A 23,537-nucleotide genomic window follows, 5' to 3' on the forward strand; every position below is an offset into this window, starting at 1 on the left:
CAGGGGACTCCAGATCTGTACATGTCATGGAGTCATCAAGAGCAGAATACAGCCCAAAGGGGATGCCACCATGGCTGAGATAGGGAGATGACTCAAACCCTGGCAGAGACCCAGTCCCCTTCTGCAGGGACCAGCAGACACAGGAAGAGCCTCAGACAGCCTCTTCCTACAATCTGGACCTTTGCCCTTTCCTTTCAGCAGCTCTCTGGAAGATTCACAGCCCATTTGGCTTGCTGCAGCCTTTCATTGCAGGGACAGCTGTAGATGAGGACATCCCAGTCTGTTCTTCCTTCCCTCTTGGGATGAGCAGTGCTGCTGTGGGGATTTCTCCTCAGCTGGGGTAAGACCTCAAGTCTTCTACACCCAAAAGGCTCCTGCATACCCCAACTCAACAGCCAAGGACTTGTGCCAGGGAGAAGAGGGAGGAATCTAAGTAGCCCTCACCTTTCCTGGGAAAGGGGAATATAAACCCGTAAAGATTATTCACTGAGCAGATTAGATTTCTTCTTGCTGGGAAGGTCACCGTTTTATTTGTCACTGGATTTTATTTATTGCTGCAACTTGCATACCGAATCTCACAACTTAAACCCCTTTATAGCACCCACTCTGTTCCCAAGTGACTCTGCTCCAATGTACCTGTCAGACAAGGCAGCCATCCCTCAAGCAATGCCCCCCACATAGAAGTCATCAACCATATGGGTCAAAGAGTCAGGGACTGACTTTTTGGGGGCTGTAGATATGTGAACAGCTATATTTGAGTTCAGGAATGAATCACCACCCCAAAGCCAGGGCGATCCTCTTCCCAGGGAGATGCAGGTGCCATCATTGCCTACTGTATGCTCAGCTGTCTCCAAAGCACGTATGGCTGACTTGATGTTTTTAAAACATATCGTTTGTTGGTTCCCCAATTAGGTGTTGAAGCTTTCCTCTGCCTCTCACCGATGAGCCTGAAGGACTGGCTCCAACAAGATGTGTAGTTTTCACATCGGTAATTTAAAGGAGCTGAATCCCTTCCAATACAGCTTGTGCAGGGCCATGCACGAAAGGATTAATAGAACTGGGAGCTGAACACAGACCTCCTGAGTCTCAACTCGGTGCCGCATCCACATCAGTCTCTTCCTATTTCTGCGGACACAGTAAGAAAAGTCTTCATAAAAATAAAGAAGTAATAACAGCGATGAAAAGAGTGTGCACACCCTGAATGTGGAACTAATCCCCGAGGATTTGATTACAGATTACTCCCTTGCCATTGTCAGCTCACTCTCCAACAACAGTTATGAAGTTTTCACCAGTCAAGTCAAACCTTTTAGCAGATAGAAACATTGGCAATGTTGCATGGGAAACACTGAATTTGAGGCTTTATTTCACCACTACACAGGGCCACACAAGTTACCCTCCATTGCAAGACACTAAAAAAAAAAAAAAATAGACCCTCGTGAACAAGTGTTTCCTATATTAAAAAAAAAATCAATTTTAAAACTCCCCCCCCTCAATGCTGGATTATTTAATAGAAGAGACTGCAAGAGAGGGAGGGTTAGAGTAACAGAGAGCCATTCACATCAGAAGCACTGAAATCGAGGTCAGGCAAGGTAGGGCTGCTGGGGGAACTAAACCAAAATTGGCAGAGGCATTAATCAAATCAGTCATCTTCATCTCTGCCTATTGAGGGATATCGCAGAACTCATTTCAGGCAAGGACTAACGTTGTTATAGCATGCAGAGTTGCTGCTGAGGTAATGTCTAGTCACCCAAGAGAAAGAGTTGCTTACCTGTGATTCAATCTATAACCTAAGTCTCTATGAGAATAAGTGCCTCAGCTTCAGATGCCAGCTGCTTTGAGCAGGTAGATAAGATCCAATATAAACCATGACACACAAGTCCCCTGCAAGCACGGCACATCCCACGGCAGATGGATACGCAGGAGGCAGGGACAGCCTTGCTCTTCCCCTACAGCCCTTGCAAAAAAATACAGTCCTCCAAAAAAATAGGAGAGTAATTTCAATCCCTCCTTTGCTAGTCAAAGTCACAGAGTCCTGGCCCACAGCACAACGTCCCAAGGGCAACTGTAACACAAACAGCCCCACGGGGTCTTTTGCTTTCTTCCACACACGTTTGCCCAGCTGAATACAAAGACGTACCACAGCCTGTTCCCCGGGATGGCTACGTGCTGCTGCCTGCGGTGCAACGCTGGGCGATGATTTGGGGCTGGCATCAGGGTGTCTTTGCATCTTGCTGCTCACAGGCACTAAGAGAAGTGGTCCAGGTTACATTTCTGGAGGTTGCTGACAGCTACCACACAGTTACATAGAAATGGGGAAATTAATTTTTTAGTGCTTTCCGTCTGCTGCTTCAAATTTACTGTCTTACAAAGTGAAACTGGCTATAACATGCTGGCAAGACTTTTTAAAAACAGAGACAGATCTACCAAAGGGAAAAAAAAGAAAAGAAAAAAAAAATCAATGTAAATCCTGACCTTGGAAGAGGTGGCAGAGGTGAATAAAGAATTTGATTTAGCCACAGGCCTGACCAAAAGGTCCACCAAGACAAAGGATGATTTTTTCACTGCACTTTGAACTATTTGCTGTAACAGACAGACTTCTAGGAAGCCTTCCTGCCTGTTCCACTCTCTGCGGTAAAATCTCAAGGTTGTGTTTAATAACAGAATAGGAAAAAACAACTTGGCTTTAGAGGTGGGAGGTGGTGAATTTTGTTTGTCTTGTGGTTTCTAGAAGTACAATTGTTTTTTCTTTTTACACACAGGAACAGTTTAGGAAATTAGCACAGCACAATACAACAGACACAAGGAGACGTGAGCTAGAAAAGAACAGGGGTTGAACAAGCTGTGGCAAAATACAGATATTTGTTTAAACAGTCCCTCCAAAAAAATTTTTTTCTCCTGCCAAAATCTTTGTCTCCCCTCTCCTTGCTTGCTCTGAAGTTTCCCAGAGTTGTGTCGGGGCTGCTGGAGGGCAGAGCAGACATCTACATTTCCAGCACTGCGTGAGCCACGCTGGATGAAGCCGCTGGTTCTTGTCCCCATCAGCTCTACGCCAGTGGTGGCAGAGGGGTGGCTGCTCACAGACACCGTCCTCATCAGCTTCTGCCCTGTGCCTCAGCTGCAATCATGTGGGAGCCACACAAGACCTGCTTTGACCCAAGATGGTCAGAAAAGGGCCTGAGAGAATCAGCTGTCTGGGGTAGCAAGCCTAAAGGGACATCTAAATCCCTCCCTCATTTGCAGCCACACGGCTCTCGAGAGCAGGAATCAGTCGCTGATTTAAACCACGCGCGCGATCTGCAATAGGAAGACACAGTATCTTCTCTGAAAGTTACTCACGAACTGAAGCATTACAGCACAGCTTCTGCCTGCAGGGATTGCACAGCCCCTGAGCAAACTCCTGCTCCGGTTAAGCCCGGCGCTGACCCTCAGAGGCCGCCTGCCAGCCAGGAAGCAGCACTCGACATGCGCCTACAAAGACCTGGCAGAGCCCAGAGGATGCTGCACAGCCTCCATCCAAGATAAAGCACATGCACTCAGAGGAGATCAAGGCCATGCCTCTGTCATCTAGTCACTTATTTATGAACTAACACTGTCTTTCAGTTTAAGCAGCTTTTTCCTTACCTCACCCTCACCTCCCTGCCACGTGCATAGGCAGCTCCCAGCCCTCCTCCCAGTCTCCCCTCTGCTAGACGGAATACGCCCAGCAAAGCTTCCCCAGTCCCCTCTGGGGAGACGGCCATGCCTCACTCTTCCTGCACCTGCTCAAATTCCAGATTCTTGCTCTAAATAAAGTCAGCTCTTATTCCCAAAAACATTTAAGACCCAGCTGCAGCCTGCAGCTAAATTCCCAGCATAATATTCAAAACCTTTATCTTCTCAAAATGAGACATCCCCTTTGCGACAGCTCACCCCAGAAGAGGCAAAGCAGGGAATACCTCCAGATCTTTCACCCCGAGATGGTTTCAGAAAGAGGTAGTTCAGGGTTCAGAGACTTCCATTCCCCATCCCAGTTCTGCAGTCAGGAGAGATGAGGGCTGGCTTTGCAGTAATCCTCCTCTCCTGCCTGTGCATCTAAATGAACTATGCAATTGGGAAGCAGGGAGTCCAAGCATCCTCACCTGTGCCTGGCTCCTGAGCCAGCCTTGCATCCTGCGGCAGGAACTGCTGCCCTGCACGATGCTGAACCTCTTCCCGGCTACTGCTCACTCTGCCAGCCCCAGCATCATGAGAAACCCGGGGGGGGGGGGGAACAACCAAAACCAAAATCAAGGTAAACCCCATCTTCCTCTTCCCTGACCATCCCCATTAGAGCAACAAACTCAAATCACAACAGGTAGTAACAAAGCCAACATGTCTGTAAGGAACATGCAAGGAGAGACTGGTGCCCTTGCGATCTACCACAGACAGCCTTTTTGGAGAGGACAAAGATGTGCGATATGAGAAACACCCCGAGGTGCTGCTGTCAGGGCTGATGCAAATGACCAGCGACTCCCATTTTGACAGACTGTTAAGAGAATTCATGGAATTTGATTTCTGAACTGCTTGCTGCAAGGCAAAGACTATGCACATCACTTAGTGGAGTGTAGTGGACCGTCCTCTCACAGCGTCATCCACACGGACACCCAAGAACAGCCTTCGAGAAGATCCCGGGGCTGCTATCAAGGGAGCTGTCAGCAGTTAGCCTGGCCTGCAAGGCCACAGCCCCTCAAATGTTCTACCTCCCCCAGGCAAACAGCATCAACACCTTCAGAAGGAAAATACAAACTGTTTCAACCTCAGAGTGTGAGTGCAGGCTCGGAGCTGGCTACCAGAAGACGACAAAAGTCTTTGCTGCCAGTGCAGCTGCAGTTTTCAAAATGTTAACACAAAGCAGAAACAGAGGCAGGTGAAACGTTCAGATGAGCTGGGCAACCCATAGAGCTTAAAAACTTTCATCAAGACAATTCTTCATAAATCACTGTTCTGAGCAACAGCAGGGTCCTACAGGTGCTAATGGCCTAAGACTAGAAATATGGGGGGGGAATGTTTTTAACTCCATTTTCTTCCTTCTTTTTCTGCTGGTAGGAACATGCAGAGCACAGACTTTTGTAATCCGTTCATGTTCCCTTAGATGTGGGTCAGTGCTGGGACTCGTTCCCTATAGGAGCCGCCCAAAATCTCACTCGATCACAGTCTCATCCGTACTTTAGAAAGAAAAGCAGCTGGACAGAGCGCAGCCCAATGTGGAGAAGTGGGCAGAGCACCTACTCGATTGCTGTCACTAAAATCATCTCGACAGATACATGGAGCAGAGCAGAAACGTGAACTTGGGCAGGAGCACCTGGATTCAGGGAGCTGTTCCCAGAAGTGAGGCCCTCACAGCTTTCTGCTTTATTGGGACCCATCACGCCTTGGGGAACTGAATGCCGTACACACTGAAAACTGGCTAAGGAAATTGGGAAAAAGAAAATTCCTAATGGGAAAAAGGGAGCATGCCTGCAGGTCAGAATTTGGGACTGGGGACTGGATTGCTGTTGCTACTGGCACAGAAGGGCTCTGGCCACAGGCTACAGCTATTTTAATCCCATCACACTGTCCTCCAGTAAAGCCAGCCGGGACAGCCTCAAATGCATTAGCTGCCTCCCTCCCCATCCCACCCTGCCAGGGTGCTTCTAAAGGGCACACAGAGCTCCAGTGTTTGGGACCTTTGTCCAGCAGGACTGAGACACACAACTCAGTCCTCAAAATACAAGATGGTGCAGAAAAGTTGTGCTCCTTGCACAGAAGTGGCTCCAGAGCAGTCCTGGACAATTATTTCCTCCTCAGAAGGTCTGACAGGGGATCTGAGCACAGTCCTGCTGCCCCAAATGCTGCCAGGTACGAGGATGGGGGGAGCCATGGGAAAGGCATCCCGCCTGCATCCCTCCAGTTCCAGACTTCACTGCTCCATTCCCTCACTCCATCGACAGATGATATCTGTAGCCACAACCTCCGTTCCATTAAAACGGTAAAACTGTCCGGTGCAACACAGACGTTACCATAGGTTACCGAGCAGTGGGGTCTCCACAACACTGTCTGATCAGGTTCCAGACAGAAAAGATACCCCATACATTGACCTCTCCCAAACATGTGCCATCCCAGACGTTTCACCTCCCAGCATCCGAACAGGCAGCTCGTAGCTCCAGCATTTCAAGTACGATCAATCAGTCAGGCTCCAGGCACAGGGAAAAGAAGAAAGCAATATTTGATAGCATTTGTATTTGGCTCTGTACACATAAAAATAGAATTCAGGCTATTAAATAAACCAATTTATCTTTATGGGAGCATTCTCCTGGTTAGAGATAATGCTCAGAAAGCCACTAGACTCACCAATACAATTCGCACCAGGAAGCATGAGGCAGAAGGTGGTGCTGAGTGAACTTAAAGCATCACTGCACAGGTTAAAACAAAGACCATTCATTTTCTTGTAGACACTGGTTTTCTTTAGATTAGGGAAATGCTTACACACACTCATCAATTAAAACCAAGCAGAAGAGAGTAGATAATTAAGATATTTTCTTCCTGGTTTTAATTTCTTTTTGGGCCTAAGTGATAACTTTCCTCATAAAAGTTAAGACATTTGAGATCACTTTCTACCCCAAACTAGAACGGAAAGCTGGACTGCTGAGATCTCTCGTGAACTGGAAAATGAGACATCAAGGAGTCTCCTGGATGAGAAAGGTTGAAATTGAGAGTTTCTTTTCAATAGAAACACAATAGTTTGCTAAATCCAAACACCTTTTTGCTTCAGATGAAGCAATAGGAAGAAAAGCTTTAAAAAATTCTTGTCTCAATGAATCTTTACCATGGAAGATATCAGTGGAACCACTTTTTTCAATTATAAAAGCCTCTTTACTGACATTTCTCATCTGTTTTATTAAGGGGCTTTGGGAGGTTGAGTATATGAATTGATGATTAACTTGGCAGGAGGGCTGTGAGTCTCACAGCTGGAAAGCAGCGTTTGACCAGGGCAATTGCGTCATCTTTACATCATCCGTAGGTAGGGTTATGGCAAGAAGACAAGTACGAGACATGTGGGGACTGGTCTGCTTAAGGGATTTAAGTGTATCTATAGGAAGGATTTCAGACTAAGTGGTAACATCAATAGCATGGTTGGTAGCTGCGTGTTAGTAGGTCAATACCAGTGGGACAGATCCTTCTCTTTCTGAAGTCAAAGTCTTACTAGCTACAATTTTGGCTCATTATCTTTTGGTATTTTTTAGCCAACTTTACCGGAACGAGAAGAGAAAAAACAAGAGATACCTGTGTACAGGCTGCTGCTAGACAAACAGAAGAGAAGTTGTACCACATGCTGACAGCCAAGTGCCTGCAGGTTCCCCTCATGGGCGGTATATTACTTCATAGCTATAAATAATGCAACAGAGCCGTCTGCAAAGAATTAGCCTGTGGTTATTCTGTTATTCAGTGCACACACAGCCACGACCTGGGCTCGTTAACCTGAGCAACATGAGAAAGTTATGAGAGATGTCAGCACAGCTCAGACACTGCCATGACACGGCCAAAGGAGAGGTGGCAGGAGGATTTGGGCAGATTACGCTTCCCGCAGCTGGGAGCCCGTGCTGATAAGAACAAGCATCAGAGCGGAACAAGAATGAACTGCAGGTCAAGGGGGCAGGCTATCTCCTAATTTATGATGCACAAGCTGTTATTGCCAAAGTATCACATTGTTTAGCTTGTTTATTTTTTTCCCTGTGGGAAGCCTGTCCATTGCAGCAGCACAGCGCAGGCTGCCGAGCAGCCCTGGGGCAGTTGAGGGAGATCGCTTTGAAGCGGACTGGAAGAGGGTAGACATTTTATCACTCCACATAAACTGCATGCATAACATCAAATCCAACAGCTCCTCACTCTGGGTTACTGCAACCAGGGGCTCCTTTCAGTTTCCTTTTCCTGTGGTTTCCTTCTCATTGCTTTACGTAAAGCAGCCAGACCTCACCCGGCTCGATGCTCTGTAGCCCCACAAAAATCACTGCGATACCATTCACAGCACACAAGCCTGCCTGGGGACCAGAAGCAGCATAATCACATCAGTGCAGACCTGCACCCAAATTAACTAGTTGTAATGAGCCCACTGGGCTAACTGGCACCACACAACACTGATGTGCTTGTCCTGCTTTGGGGGCTGGAGCTCAGCATGGAGCCAGACACACCGATTTGCTCAGAACTCCCTCCTGCTGCTCACCACTAAACGATGCCACACCAACAGGCAGGGGTGCATCCAACAGACACTTCCGTAAGAAACAACATGAGGTTTCCCTTCCACCTGCCATCAGGAACAGCCCAGGACAGACACACTATCTGGTGTGACTGGTTCAGATAAGTGTCTTTTCTCCTCCCCTTGACCTTCATGCTAGAAGCACAAGGTGGGTCTTTGCGTGCACGTAACCCTAACACCAGGCTCCAAGGTCCCGGCACGCTAAACATGCGTCTACCCAGCTTACGCTTACCTAGGCGAGTACACTATTTTGAGGCTTCACCAAGGTCTGGGTGAGCTTTAGTAACCTTTAGAGAAGTCAGTAGACATTCAGGCAACTGTCTGAACTGGAGCAATCCAAAGAGGAACCTGCCAGAATTTGTCCTTCCCCTCTCATTCCTCACTGTAACTTCATCGTTCCTCTGTGCTCTCATCTTTTACCACGCTCTCCTACAAGCCACTGGGTCCTACTTGCCATCTGCCAAGGCACCAGATTTTTGCTACTACTGAAGATGTCACAGACACAGGGACCGTTAGGACCCGTTAGCACAGGGTCGGGAACAGCAGTTCTTAGCAAGGTTAAGTGTGGTGGTTTAACCTCAGCTGCACGCCAGGTGTCCACCAAGCTGCTCTATCGCTCCTCTCCTCAGGAAGGCAGGGAGGGGAGAAAATAAGATGGAAAAACCAACCCCAAACTTGTGGGTCAAGATAAAGGCAGTTTAACGTAGCTGAAGCAAAAGGCCGCGCGCGGAAGCAAAGCAAAAAGCAAAAGATTATTCTCTACTTCCCATCAGCAGGCGATGTCCGGCCACTTTCTGGGAAGCAGGGCTTCTGTACCCGTACTCGTTACTCCGGAAGACAAACATTATATTAAAAAAACCAACAAACCAACAACAACAACAAATGGCCCCACCCTGTTCCTCCCCCGTCTCTGTTTCTTATTGCTGAGCAGATGTCATATGGTATGGACTATCCCTTTGGTCAGTTCGGGTCAGCTCTCCTGGCTGTGTCCCCTCCCAAGATCTTGCCCACCCCCAGCCTGCTGCTTGGGGAGGGGGGGGACACGGGGGGGGGGGGGGGGGTGACGGGGGGAGAAGAAATGTTGGAGAGCCAGCCTTGATGTGTGCTGGCACTGCTCAGCAGCAGGTAAAACACTGGTGTGTTATCAACACCTTGCTGGCTACCAATACACAGCACAGCACTATAAGGAGAATTAACTCCATCTCAGCCAGACCCAATACAGTCAAGTCTCCAAGCAGCCCACAAAAAATAAAGAAAACTCCCCAACAACGCACACAAAGGAGAGACCTTGAGGCTCAGATGCTGTCTATGCTGCCCAGTTACTAGATGCCCACCCATACCAGTACATTTGGTGATTGCTCATCTGGGGCGCAGGGAGTGCAGATGCAGGCGGAAATGGAGCAGTGACAGAGATGAAGCAGTCTGGCAGAATGCAAGAGCTGTGCAAGATGAGAGAGAAACAGGTGAGGTGGGATCTGGCACACAAGAGAGGAATGAGCAATGCAGATGGAAGTGTCTGAGAAATGTTGCCTCCCAGGTGCTGGCACACACCAGCAGAAGTCACAGCAAAACTCATCACGTGTCTTACAAGAAGCGCTGACCAGTGAGAGCTGGGATATTTTTTGTCAACATGCTACTGATTTTGAGAAAGAAGGCTAGGAGCTCTGGTCAGGGTGGGAGAAACCCCTTTCCTTCCCCTCCCCCCCTTATATAATCTGAAGTCTCAATAAATTATCCTGATGGAAAAGCTCTGTGTTGTTCAGCTGTGAGGAACAGGGAACAGCCAGTGCAGCTCTTGGGAAATGCTCCAACAGCGGAGTTTCTGCAAGTTTACTTGTTCCTTTGGCAAAACTAGTCACGCAGGATGCTCTCGTGGGAAAGAGACACCGATCTATGCACATCTCTTGTTCCAGCTGGGAAGGAGGGGAGAGTATCAGCTCTAGTTCAGGAGGGCATGGTTTTTCACCAAGCTCTTTCATCCACTCTGCTTAGCAATGAACTGCAGCTGAGTGAGCTCTAGTGTTTGGTATCATGGACCTACAGCAAAGAAGAGGGAGCACCAGTAATTTAAACACTGTCCTCTTAGAGATTGTTGTAAAGCCGAAAATAGTACAGCCATTCTCAGAAAAAGTCACAGGAGCATTCCCCATCTTGGCATCTCCCAGACACGGAGGGAGCTGAGTCAGCAGAGAGGCAGTATCTCAGCAGGTTTGCTGTCAGACCAAGTTCTCAGGCACCCCTGACAAAACCGGTCACCTACATTTTGATCTGCTTTATCACAGTCTGAGCCACGACAGCAGGAGATGGAGGGTTGCACTTTTACATGAGATGTAAAAAAAGAAAAGCCACACTTTATCTTACCCTGGGAAGAAGAGAATGAGGAAAATAGCGATGAGCAGAAATTACAAATGCAGAAAATTCAAGGCAGAAGGATGTCTCAAAAGGGAAAGGGCTGAAGTGCTTTAGCGTTCAGAAGACCGCACAGTGCCACAGTGTAATCACCTGGAAACAGGTAGGGACAAAGTGCAAGGGGGGAAAAAAAAAAACAACCCAAAACCCACCAAAATGCTTCGTTGTGCAAAACCAGGACCCTGAGAGGAAACAGAGTGGTTCCCTGCAGAGAGACAAAGAAGAAAGGATTTCCCAGCGCAGGGACTTGCTGAAGGGCCAGACTGGAGCTGGCAACAGACACCTCCCTCTCGCCCAGCTGGATTCTTCTAACAAGAGAGAAAGGGCAGGTCCATCATCCGGGTGGGACACTGGGTGTCTGAGCAAACACAAAGACCCTTCCTTTGCCACAGCTCAGACTCTGCTTCTGAGGGTTCAGAAGGTGCTAAGGCCATTTCACTTCATTCCTCTCCACTTCAGGTGCCCTCCTACCTTCCTCTTTTACATCCTAGAGCTGCCTCCCTGCCCCTTCATCACCAAATAGCCCAGGAAGCACATACACACAATGAGTACAGAGCAAACCAGCTTCTTTGAGGACATCTCAACTCAGAAAAGCAGCTGCCAAGCATGGCAGGCCGCTCTCCCTTGCTTGCACACGGGGAGAAAGCAACGCAATGGTTTTCTTCACAGCCTGTGGTTTCCCATCCATCACCCATCCCAGTAAGGGCAACCATTCAGTCAGGACGGACACATATGAGAGACAGACAATCACAAGAGCGGAGGGGAAGGAAAGGAAAGCAATTCCCCTTATAAGAAGGCAATGGAATGATTTGAGGCAACTCATAAAATCCAAAGGGTTTAGCCATTACAGTTTCAAACTCAAGCAAAGTGCAAGGGGGGTAGCAGTAGGATAAATAGTGAAAAACAGATTTGGGACTTAACCTTCTCTAGAACATGAGGAAGGTGGAGGGGAACATTCAGGTCTCTCATATGTTCCTTACACTGCAGCTGCTACTTACATAGTAGCAGAGATGAAGTAGGAGATCAGATTTTACAACATTATTGCCTGTAGCCCACCAGTAGCTCAAGCATCAGTCCCAGTTTTAATTTATTATAAGGATAAAGCCCTTCTGTTACTTCTGCTACCCCCTCGCCACTGGGTACAAGCACAAAACACAGCAAGACCTTTCATTAGCAGTAACAAAACTTACAGCTTACTCCTCCTCTTTTATGACTCCTGCTGCCTCTCAGCCTTCCTGGACCTACAAGGTCCCAGCAGCTCCCAAACCTGGAATTGCCCAGCCAAAACTGATATCACTCCTCCATAGCTCAACCCCCAGTTACAGCTGAAACAGGTATCTGCAGCCCACCTCTCCTCACAGCTGGCAAGCATTAGCCACTCACGCTCACCAAGCTTAAACACAGCCAATTTACATTAACAGCCCCTGTAGGGATTTATTTTCCAGGCTCATGTGTGCAAAATTTACAAAAAATGCTTCTAAGAATGTGTAAAGGCACAGAAACCCTCAGATTCATGACAAGATTGATGATCACAGAAAGCAATCAAAGAGCTGCAAAGCAGGCAGCCTGGAACAGCAAGAGCCTGGGCACAACCAGTCCTAGTAGGAAAGAATGTTCTGTACAGTAGAAAGATTTTTTTTTTTTTCTTCCTGGTCATTGTTCCTTTTTCTTTCTGAAGTTCTCCCCAGATAATGCTGGGAGTTATGTATTAAGTGCTGCAGATGTCAAAGAATGCTCTCTGGTATGTTTTAACAGCTCCTTTATCCCTTTTGAAAGGACCCGGGGTCAGCAGTCCAGACTTTATATTTTCAAATGAATTTTTAAAAGCCACATTCTCAACCCAAGTATTCTTAAGTCAGTGTAATGCACCACATGTCCTAAACCATAGATTTCTTTTTATAGAGTGAGTTAAAGGCCAGACTATCAATGAAGTAAAATAAATAGACCAGACTATGATCTCCTCTCCTGTATGAACTTATTTCAAGGATGCCAGAGTTAGAACTGTATTCACCCCAAAGCTGTAAAGAAGCCCAGGGATGAAATAGTTTCAGCATTAGCTGTTGCACGTTACTTCTTGCTGAAAGCTTTCCGTGTAGCAGATGTCTAGAAAGTGGTTAATGTGATGACAGTTTTCCGAAAAGGTTTCGGTGATGATCTGGGGGACTATGGAGGAGTAAGCATGACAAATTAGGAGAAACTGGAATAAAGAAAAGAGTGAACAGGGACATGGATAAGCATATTGGGGAAGAGGTAGCCCAGGTTTTCAAAAGAGAAGCTCTGCCTCAGGAACAGATTGGAGCTCTCTGAAGGAGCCCATGAGCATTGAGAAAAGGGAAATACAATTACTGCAGTTTGCTTGGATAATTAGAGAGCATTAGAAAAGGTCCTTCCACAACTAATCTTCCATGAGACAAGAGCAAACATCATCATACAATTAAATAATTGATTAAAAGATAAGAAACAAAGCATGGGAGTAAATGGTCAATTTTCAGAGTCGGCAGAGTCACCTGTGGTGTCCAGCCATCCAGTGTCTTCAGAAATTATCTGGAAAAAAGGAGTGAAGAGGAAAATGACAAAGTTTGCTGATGATGCAAAGTGATTTTGGAGAGCAAAGATGAAGCCCAACTGAAAAATTAAAGTTGTTGGCTTCTGGATTCCAATAATATCCTAGACTCAGAGCTAGGTCTGCATGCATAACAGGGCACCCACAGCAAATGCTCCTCTACACTTAGAAAGACCGTGACAGCCCTCTGCAATATAATTAATTTGAGGCAATTAAAGCAGTCAAGTGGTCCCTGCTCTGCGTGCCCTGGTTAGCAGGGATGGGAAGGGTGCTGATGTGCTGCCCTCTGCGAGGTACCCAGGCAGGCACCACGGACCAGCATGCACAGCCCAGAAGGTGCGTGCGAAACCCGTCTGCAGCTCCGAGCGTACACGAGAGGCAATCTTCCCTCCCCATTCACACACGGAGCAGCCTTCACAGTGAAATAAGAGTGGCTTTGAGCACAGCTACAATGCATAAGCATGTGAAACGAAGCACTTCGTTTCCCTGCAAATCGCTTCATTTGTACAACCCTGGGATGCTACAGAGTGAGGCAGGATCCAAAACAGGAGGCAGCGCAGGTGCAGCTGTAACAGCCACCCCAGCCATGACAGCTCAGTCGCAATCTACATCCCACATCACCCTGAGGGGAATCAAGAGGTGATGTGTTCAGGATCTGGAGACACAGAAGAAGAGCACTTCAACCTACTACTGATTTTTGCATTCAGTGGAGTTTTTTATGTTTGGGGATTTTTTTTTCACTGATGCAGGTGTTTGTATATTTTGGCATTTACAGTCTGAAAAACAAGGGATGCCAAGGGATGCACAAGGGATGCTGCTCCCTTTGACTCTCCAATAAAACAGCTGTGGCTCTGGCACCGCTTCCAAAACCCAAAAAACCCTACTCTTCAGCCACACGCACCATCAAAAGGCCACGGCACGATTCAAAGGCAGCTCCCCAGCCCACTGGGAACAGTCTGTTTCAAACATAAAGATTTTACAAGAGCTTCAAATGTGCAGCAATGGTACAATAACAATGTTCTGAAGCCACTAGGGCATTTTACACTGCAGCTTTGCAGTGCCTTTTCTGCGGTGGCTTTGTGGTGATTTTTTTCGTGGCTGCTACCATAAGCTTTTCTGTGATACGGCACAGCTGGGCTCAGCTACCGCTGGGAAAGCAGCAGAGATGAAATAAAATATTTGCAGTGAGGCCAATCCAGACAAGATGCTGTGTCCACATGGAGAGTTTAGGTGAGGTGAGATGAGTTTTGCAGAGTACCAGGCACTCCAGGAGTAAGAGGAAAATGATCTAATGGTGCTGGAGGGTGCTGTCAGAACGGCTCAGCACGGTCGAGCGGAGGCAGGAGGCGAGAAGCACAGCCAGGGCAGGATGAGCCTCCGTGCACGCAGCGTTTCCCTCGGTGTGGCCAGCAGCCTCAGCCACCACAAGGATGCAAACATGATGAACTGAGTTACGCCAGACTGGTCAGTCCGACGGGGGCAGAAAGGCATTGCTCGGGCTGCAAATGGGCAGTTTATCTTCCCGGCGTGGCCTTCCCTGCACACTCCATCACAGAGCAGCCCCTCTCGCTCAGGATCAGTGCTGGGGGCAGCCCTCAGCAATCCCAGCCCCATCCTCAGTCCCCACTGTTTGCTGCCTGCAGTCCCTTCCCATGGGGTGGTGCAGCACTCAGCTACTAGCAAGCCTCCATTAAGCAAAGTGTTACTTTGGACCAACTCAAACCAGAAAGAAGTATTTTGAAACAATAAAACACGCTCTCCACTGTGAAACCAGCACCTGCTCAGTCTTCCTGCTGCTTTTGATCGAGGAATTAAGCCCCTTTTTCTACGTTAGTTACGTTTCCAGGAGAATTTCCCTCTGACATAAAATGCCAATGGTCACATCCTTGTTTAGGGTTTATTAACCGCAGAAGGAAATGATGGTGGGAAGGGACAGCGGGCAGAGAAGCACTGTGCCCCAGGAGAAGGGAAGCGAACGCTGCCTGAGGGGAACATGTCCCTGCTCAGGGTGAAGTGCCACGTCCGCTGCCCACTTGACCCGACATCCTTCAGCCAGTTCCTACTTCAAAAAGCCAATAGCGGAACGAACGCCACACAGCCATCACCCCTGTGCTCTGCTGGGTCCATCACCGCTGCCCAAACCTCGTCCTGGTGACGCAGAGGTCCCTGCAGAGAGGGACTGTCTCACCGGCACAGGTGACGCATCTGCTACCTGCTCCTCATCACAGGAAGCAACCCGTGGAGGGCAAAATGCTTTATTTAAAAACTGGCACATGGTTTTGAGCCTTTCAACTAACACCTGTCATTTCTGGCAGCGCTTTTAGCTCAAAGTCTCTTTCTTTCAAGTACCCTGCACGCAGTCGTTCCCTCACGCCTCAGCAGGGACTTCACAGTAGCGCGCAAGGCATGGGAGGTAAATGCACAAAGCTCATCATACCTGAGGACAGATGCTCCACTGCTGGATTTTGAGGAGAAGCAAGCCTTTATCTCACTCAAATCACCTGGTCGGTGGGTGACCCAGCCTGTCCTGCAGCCCTTTCTAACCACAGATTGGTACCCAGTGCCACCACCACGGGATGGCAGGGCACGTCTCCATCCCTTGCCATGGTGCGCACTCCGCAGACTGAACTACGGGGCCAAACCCCTTGTGCCCGGCAGCTGTTTGAGCTGCTGCTGCCCCCACCCCGGAGCAGCCCCACCATAGAGCCCATGCTGCAGCTGGGGATGGCTAACAGAGGGGTGCAGAGCCTCTGCCCCTGCTCGGTGACCCCCAAACTTCTGCTCTGCCACCGCACTGCTGGGAAGGGCTGGATGCTTCTGGTCAAAAGATGCCCTGGAAAGACTCGAGGGAACACAGTGTGTAGCAAAAAGAGGGTAGCAGCTCCAGGTGGGGCTGAAACAGCATCATGAGGACTCTGGCTCAGAGTTTGGTGACACTGTCATAAGGGGGGGCGGGGGGGGAAGGACATTACTGACTTCAGAGCAATGTGAAGACAGACACTAGAAGTCAGCACTGAGCTATCACCAGTGAGAACAGAAGTTGCTCGCCAGAGTAAGCAAGAAAATGTATTATGTGGGAGTATAATTTATTATAGAAAACCAGGTTTTTAAAGGATAATTTGAATTAGCATCTGCTGCTTCAGGGAGGTGACCCCTACCAGCACCAGCTGTCAGTGACTGTCACCATCCCCAGTCCTTACAGCTCTACCCCCATGTGTGCAGGATGGCAAATGCCACCACAGAGTCCGCAGTGGCGTAAACTCTATGCAATGACATTTGCTGCTCTTTACATGCTGCCAGACAACCTTTCACGCTTCATCTTGTGTATCTTATAAGAGGTTTTTGAAAGCTCCAGCAGAAATCTTTGCTGCCCGGCAGAGGCGGCAAGAGCTGTGGATATGTGCTGCCCTCCAGGCTGAGAAGACACCTGGGATCTTCAGCTGGAAATGGTGGGAGCCTGATTTCTTCCCTACAAGTCTTCTGGCCCCAGAAGACTTTCCTAAACCCTGTAATTCCTGGCTATGAGGAACCAGGCTGAGAAATACAGAATAGCCTCCCAGGAGGGAACAGGGCAGCTGGAGAGGAGGAGAGGATGACTGAGGTCACTGAACCAAACCGCAAAGCAGTGGCGTGGTCAGCACAGCCATGCAGACTAGAACGTGGAGGTGCTGCACAGGATATACCTCATAGCAAATAATGGCAAGGAAACTTTTGTCTCTAGTCTAGCATCAGGTTTTGGCCCATGGAAGGTGCTTCCCTCAGTTTGGATGTACTCCCCAGGGCTTTTCTGATGATGATTTGGAGGATTTCCGGGACAACTCTGCTGCAATTTTTCTTGTTTGTTAATCTTGATAATATTGCAAAGCTTTCAGTAAAGAGACATCAGTAACATTTGTCTGTGTCCCCCTATCCCAGTCACTCTCAAAATACTGTCAAAAAGATGATCAGATTATAAATTGGCACAGAGGAAAACGCGAAATATTACCCAGTCCAAATCCTCTTCTGTGCTGAAGAGGTCTCCCAAAAGGCATTTGTAAGAGGGATGCTCTTCTTGGCATTTGGAGGGAAGCGATGACCTCTTCTGCCTACCACAGCCTGCCTGCCTTCCCCTGAGCAATAAAACCAGCTGCAGCTCCTCCAGGAATTGAAAAGGAGGTGGGGAGGCCAAAGGATAAAGCAGCTCAATAGCACATCTCATACCTCGCTAATAAAAATGTAAATGGGGCTGTGCAGACTGGGGCAGGAGGGGAACTGTCTTCATGACATCATGGAGGATCCGGCAGGATGGCGTGATTTAAATGTTTTAATGAGGCAGCTGTGCAAATGGCACGTCGGCCGCACTACACAGCGCAGAAGGCTGCCAGCAAAGTCACCAGCTTATTTGAATGAGCAGCACCCAGCTATAAGCACTGCCGAAACAGCACTGCTAAAACCTCTCCAAAAACCAAGTGAGGGTAAGACGAGTTTATGACTGAGCCCAGGCCCTCGTGGGCAGCACCCGTCTCTCCCACCGCAGACAACAGCGCCTGGCTGGGAATGTGTTTGCCTGAGACAAATCCATAAGCAGACATATTAATCACTGATGTGAGATATAAACCCACCTACAGCTAATCATGATTTTCTATACATGATTTTCTATGCATAAAATATATGTGCATTAGCAAAGGTTTCCAGCATCCTTCTCTCTGTCCTCCGCAGTTCTCTGTACCCCAAAGAACAACTCTTGATGCAGCAGTAGAAAAGAGGTGAGGAAAACTTCTCCTCAGCAGGTCCTGGATGCTTTGCCTTTTCCAGACATCTCAGATCCAGGACACAGGCAGTTACATGAGAATTTCTAATGGTGGCAGAAGACCCACGAGCTTGGGCAGGGGGGAAAAATATAAAAAAAAAAAAAAGGCAGAACAGATGAATTATAAAGTTTGCACATAAATGTAATCAGTTAGGGGAAAAGCCTCTGAAAACCCATGTTCCAGTGAGACATCGCTGGTACTCTGATGAAAATCACAGCACATGGGTTGGGTCTGATTATTGTCACTATTGTGATTCGCACCTGTAAATACACTGAGGAGTAAATGGATTTGGCACAACAGACTTGTAAAGCCTAAATATGTTGTAAATCAATGTATTGAAGTTCTTGTCTGCATTTGCACCAAGGCCCTTTGGCATTAGGTCCTGCTCATAAATGAGCACAAGAGGTAAAACAAAATCTGTTTTACGTGCACACAACCGAGAAGCGTAGCTGCTGCTCTGCTTCCCTCTTGGCAGAAACTTTTACGCACAGATGTGCTATTTGGTCGAGCCCCAGTTTGACGTGGTAACCCTGAACACCTCGACTTCTATCTTAGAAAAAGCACCTGTAGTAGTTTGTTAATGTTGTTTTCTGCATTTTGTTTCAGGCTGAAGTCACGCAGAGGGCTGTGCCTGAGGGAGCTGTTCTGAGCGTACATGGGCACAACTCAGCTGTACACGCTGCAGCGCACTGCTGTCCCACCTTCCGGCCTCATTCAGACATCCAGCTGCTGTGCAGTCAGGATCTCCTTTAATTTACCAAAATCAGGGACTAAACAGAGTTCAAGCCAGCTTCTTCTCAGACTAACCAGCCCACACATGCAAGGTGAGTGTGTCGGTACAATAGACAGCAATGAAATGCAGACACACCAGCTGGGATACATCGGCACGCTCATTTTCCAATGAACATTCAGTCCCTGCATGTGGGAAATAACAACTAAGCCGAAGTGCTTCATTTAGTCTGATGGACGCACAAGGCCATCTGGTTCCAGGTATAGAAAGATCACCAGCTTCTGCCTGCCAGCGGCAGGAGCTGCACCGTCACAGCTGCTGCATGAGCACAGCTCCAGTAACAGTCACCCAGCCAGGGCTTTCCTGACCATAACCTGAAGGCAATCCAAGCTGTTTGCAAAGAAAGCCGAATCTGGAATGAGCACGGACAGTCTGTGACAAATCCAGCCTCAGCCTAGATCATCACAAATGCTCAAGAAAGTTTAACGAAGTACTCGGTCATTCAAAGCCAGCGGCCCTGGAGCAGGAGGGAGGATGAGTCTACATGAGATGGCCAACTCATCACATCCCACTAGGGCAACACAGCAGGATGGATGGATGGATGGATGGATGAATGAAAGCACAGACATAGTGACCATTTTTTGAATTCCAAAGTTATTTAGAATACAGATGTGGGTTTCCTGGAGGGCAGGAAGAGAAGGAATTAAGGAGGCTGTAACTCCCCCTTATCACCCACCATCAAGGTGGTCTGGGTCATACCTAGCAGTGGAAGCTCCCTTCCCACCTTTGCGGAGCACGGTGGGATCTGGCTGTGACACACTCTGTTTAACAGCTGTGTCACCTCTGTTTAACAGCTCTGCAGCGTGCCTTGCCGGTTGGACAAGGGACAAATTCTGCCTGCCTGGTGGGTGCATGGGATGCTCAGCCAGCAGTGCATTGCCATCCTACCAGAGGACTGTGTGCATCAGACCTCCTCTTGGAGAACAGCCTGCACCTCAGTGCGTAGCAAAAGTGTTTGAGCAGGAGGATCCATGCAGGAGGCAGCAATGCTCCCTCCCTCGGAAGCTCCCCTGATCCTGAGTGCCATGGAGGAGCCCCAGCTCCATCCTCCCCAGAGGGACCAGCAGTGCCTGTGCCAGCCCCAAGCAGATGAATCCTTCAGTGCGGAGAAATTGTCTCCACTTAGGTGTCAAACACCAGATGTTAAATCTGTCCAGTGCCTCGGGTCCCTGACACCGTCACAGGAGCACTGCCAGCCCAAGGCAGGCGCCGGAACACCTTGCAGAGACTCAGACCGGTCTGCAAATGTCAAGGGCTGCCGAAACAGAGGCCAAATGGTCCCACTCATGCATGTCACACAGGAAAACGAATGCCATCCTGACTGCCACCCAGAGCTCAGGGCTGGAGTCGGATCAGCTGCAGAGATGGAATAACATCTCTTCCTAATATGGCTTGTCTGTAAAGTATATCTGACCTAAGAGGAGCCCAGAGTCTCCTTAGCGGGATGGTACAATCAGGGCAGCGCAGAAGAACCAGGGGAAAAGCTCCCTGAGCTCACTGCGTACCCTGCACGAGGGTAGCAGAGCCACAGACCCCCACCCTCCCAGCTGTGGGCAGCACTGAGGCAGCTCAGCCTTGCTGCACTCTACACCCCTGCCCCACTGTCACCGCACAAAGTGACCCCGCTCTCTCCAGTCCCTGATGGGCATGAAATGAGTCCTCATCACACGCACCTTCCTGGGAATGCAGGGACCTCAGCCTGGAAGGGAAAATCCATGTTGTGAAAACCAGCTCCTGATCACATCAGTCTGGGAGAGCCCTTTAGCCCACTCTGCCACACTGCACTCCCATATGGACCACAGACCACCTCCCAGCACCCTATAGCATGCTTTGGACCTCACAGGAGTCCAAAAATTGTAACCTGTGTAATAACAGAGGTGATCTGTGTGATCTTGAAGGGATCTCTGTAACAGCAAGGTACAATTCAGGAGAGAGAGAGCAGCAATAGTTCATTAGAGACATAAGAGCAGTCCCAAGAGGAAAGCTGGGAGAAGCTCTGGCCCCTTCTGCTCCTTCCATCCCTTCAGGACCAGCCTTCAGCATGCTCCAGGGCTGGAACTAGTGCAGGTTTTAACTGCAGATCCCAGGGCTTGAGCCCTCTGCCCTTTCCCACCCAAACTCCAGGGCAGCAGCAGGGAACATCTGGGTTGCTTCCCCGGCCCTGGACAGTGACAGTATTTGGGCCAGAAACACCACAGACGTGGTAGCTAACAACCCAGCACCGCACCTCAGTCCCCTTTCAGCACCACTCCTCGAATTGTCCATGCATTTACCCCATGCATGGGAAAACCTGATAGCAACACACAAATCCTCCCGGGTTGGTAGAGAGCCTAGCAAGGGATGAACATCCTCCATGAGCAGAGCAACTATAAACCCGGTATCTGTGTAAGGGATCCTGGATGAGGGAAAACAAGCCGGTGATTTCAGCCCCCGGATTCTCACTTTCACACAAAGCAGCCAAGAGTAAAGCCATACCGACTCAGAAAGGACAACTGAAGTTTCATATTGCAAAAAAACAGGAAGAAAAGAGACAAAAATACCAGAAAAGCTCGGTGAAGTCTCCAAATGCGTTGGCCGAGTTTGGGTGGCTCTTTCACTGGCGGGGACAGATAGCAGGAAGAGTGAAAAAAGCAGTTGGGGACCAGCTGGGAATTCGAATATCATATTTGCATGTATTCAAAGACCATGAGTGCTGGAACAGAGGGATTTAAATGCAACTTTCCTAGGAACAAGAGGTGAGCAGGGGACTGCCATGTCCTGCGCAGCGAGTCACAACACTGCTCTTTCTCAGGAGCTGCTGCCATTTGTGTGTGCTCCCGACTGTCAGCGTGGCTCTGGGAGGACCCAGGCTCAGCACGATGCTGCAAACACTTGGTCTCCTTTGGGCTGATCCCAACGTTAGGACAGCTTCTCATAAGCTACTTGGAATTTCTCTGTGACCATGATAACATTTGCAGCGGAGACCAGACGCATGGTATATCATGACTACTTCTGGGTATTAAAGGGGGTCATGCATGGAGATGGGAAAACCACGTCAGGCAGCTGGGACCCACATCTTATCCTGAGTTTGCACACGTTTCTAGACCTGACCCAGATCAAGAATGCAGACACATTCATGAGATTCTTCTCTTTTATCAATTTTGACTGCATTTGTACACACTCTTCCCTACACAGAGAGAGAGCAGCGATTTATTATATTTTTAAAATGCGACACATCATAGACAAACTTACACTTCCAGCCTGGAGCAGAAGGAAGCCCATGGCTGCGGGCAAACCTGGTCTCAAAACTGCCCCAGCAAAAGTGGAACATGCTGAAGGAGTCCTGCACAGACAGCAGACAGTCGGTAGGGTGCACAGCCGGTGGGGTGCACAGCCCAGCTAAAAAGACACAAGAGATTTGACTGGTTCGGTTGAGGTTTGAATCAGTAACCAACACAATCAAATTCACATAGCACTGGCATAAATCCTTACATCAAAGGGGAGAAGTTGCCCTGTGTTTAATAGAATAATAATGGTTATTACCTTTGCAGTAACTTCAGAAGGCCCCTATGCAGAACTCAAGCCCTGTAGCAGTGGACGTTGTTTGAATGATTAAACAGACCTGTTTCATATCTCAGAGGGCTCCTACCTTCATCCGTTATTGACTGTGCAGTTCCCAGTCCCGTTACAAATCATGTGGGCTGGAACTCCTGTCTTTAGCTCTAATAGCATCTGACAAATGTGAAACCCCCTGAAACTCAGGGCACCGGGAGATGAGCGAGCTCAATGATCTCTGTTTCACTGCTGAGGAAAATAAGGGGAACAGAAATAGCAAAACTACAACCACAAACAACCCTCCGAGCCAGGGCTGCGAACCTGACACTGTCCACGCTGCTCTCAAACGCCTCTCCAGACAACTCCTCTAATGACTCCAGCAGGACACGGACCTGGGAGTCCAGCTTCCCCCAATGGCAGCCCCGTGGGCACTGAGATTTCCTGATAAACAAACACACTGCTATAACGTTTTTTCAAAAGGTTTAAACACCAAAAAGGAAGTACCAGGTTGGGACCAACGGGTCCAGGAAACTGATGGGTTAGCCAGAAGCCTTCCCCCATCCCATTCCCTCTTGCTTTCCCTGGCATAGGTCAATACCAGCCCAAGTGTCACCTCAGTGACAGGGGAGTGATGGGAGCGGGACAGTTCCAGCGTAGGTACCTGGAGAGAGACCTGCACACACCTACCACGTGCTGGAGATTGAAGCAGCACGGCCGAGCCATGCCCAGCAGAGACATCCACCTCCCCAGGCAGCATCGCTGCATTCACACAGGGCTGCTTGTGCCCACGTGCCCTTTGAGTTGCACGCAGGCAGTAACAAAGGGATTCAAGAGCACCAGCGGGTTGTCCCTGCTCTGGATGTTAAAAGGAGACTGCCACATGAACGACCTTCTCGCTCCCAGTGGGCCACCCACAAATAAAGCACTTTGCCAATGGCTTCACCATCGGTGCTCATCGAGGGACCACTCCTGGAACCATGCAGTCGATGGGCAGCTCCATCTCACCCGCACAGCGGCATGAGAAGCAACTTCTAGCCCATGCTTTTCCAAAGATTTCTAGGGGACAGCCACAAAATGCAGATTTAGAGCAAATCTTTAAAACAAAACACCCGTACATTTGAGGGTATTTGGGCTGAGGTTTTATTGCTCAGCCAGCCCTTGTTAGAGCTGCTAATGTAAAAATCTATTTTCATTGCAAAA

This window comes from Balearica regulorum, chromosome 18 (assembly GCF_011004875.1).
Source record: "Balearica regulorum gibbericeps isolate bBalReg1 chromosome 18, bBalReg1.pri, whole genome shotgun sequence".
In the NCBI taxonomy this organism is placed as follows: domain Eukaryota; kingdom Metazoa; phylum Chordata; class Aves; order Gruiformes; family Gruidae; genus Balearica; species Balearica regulorum.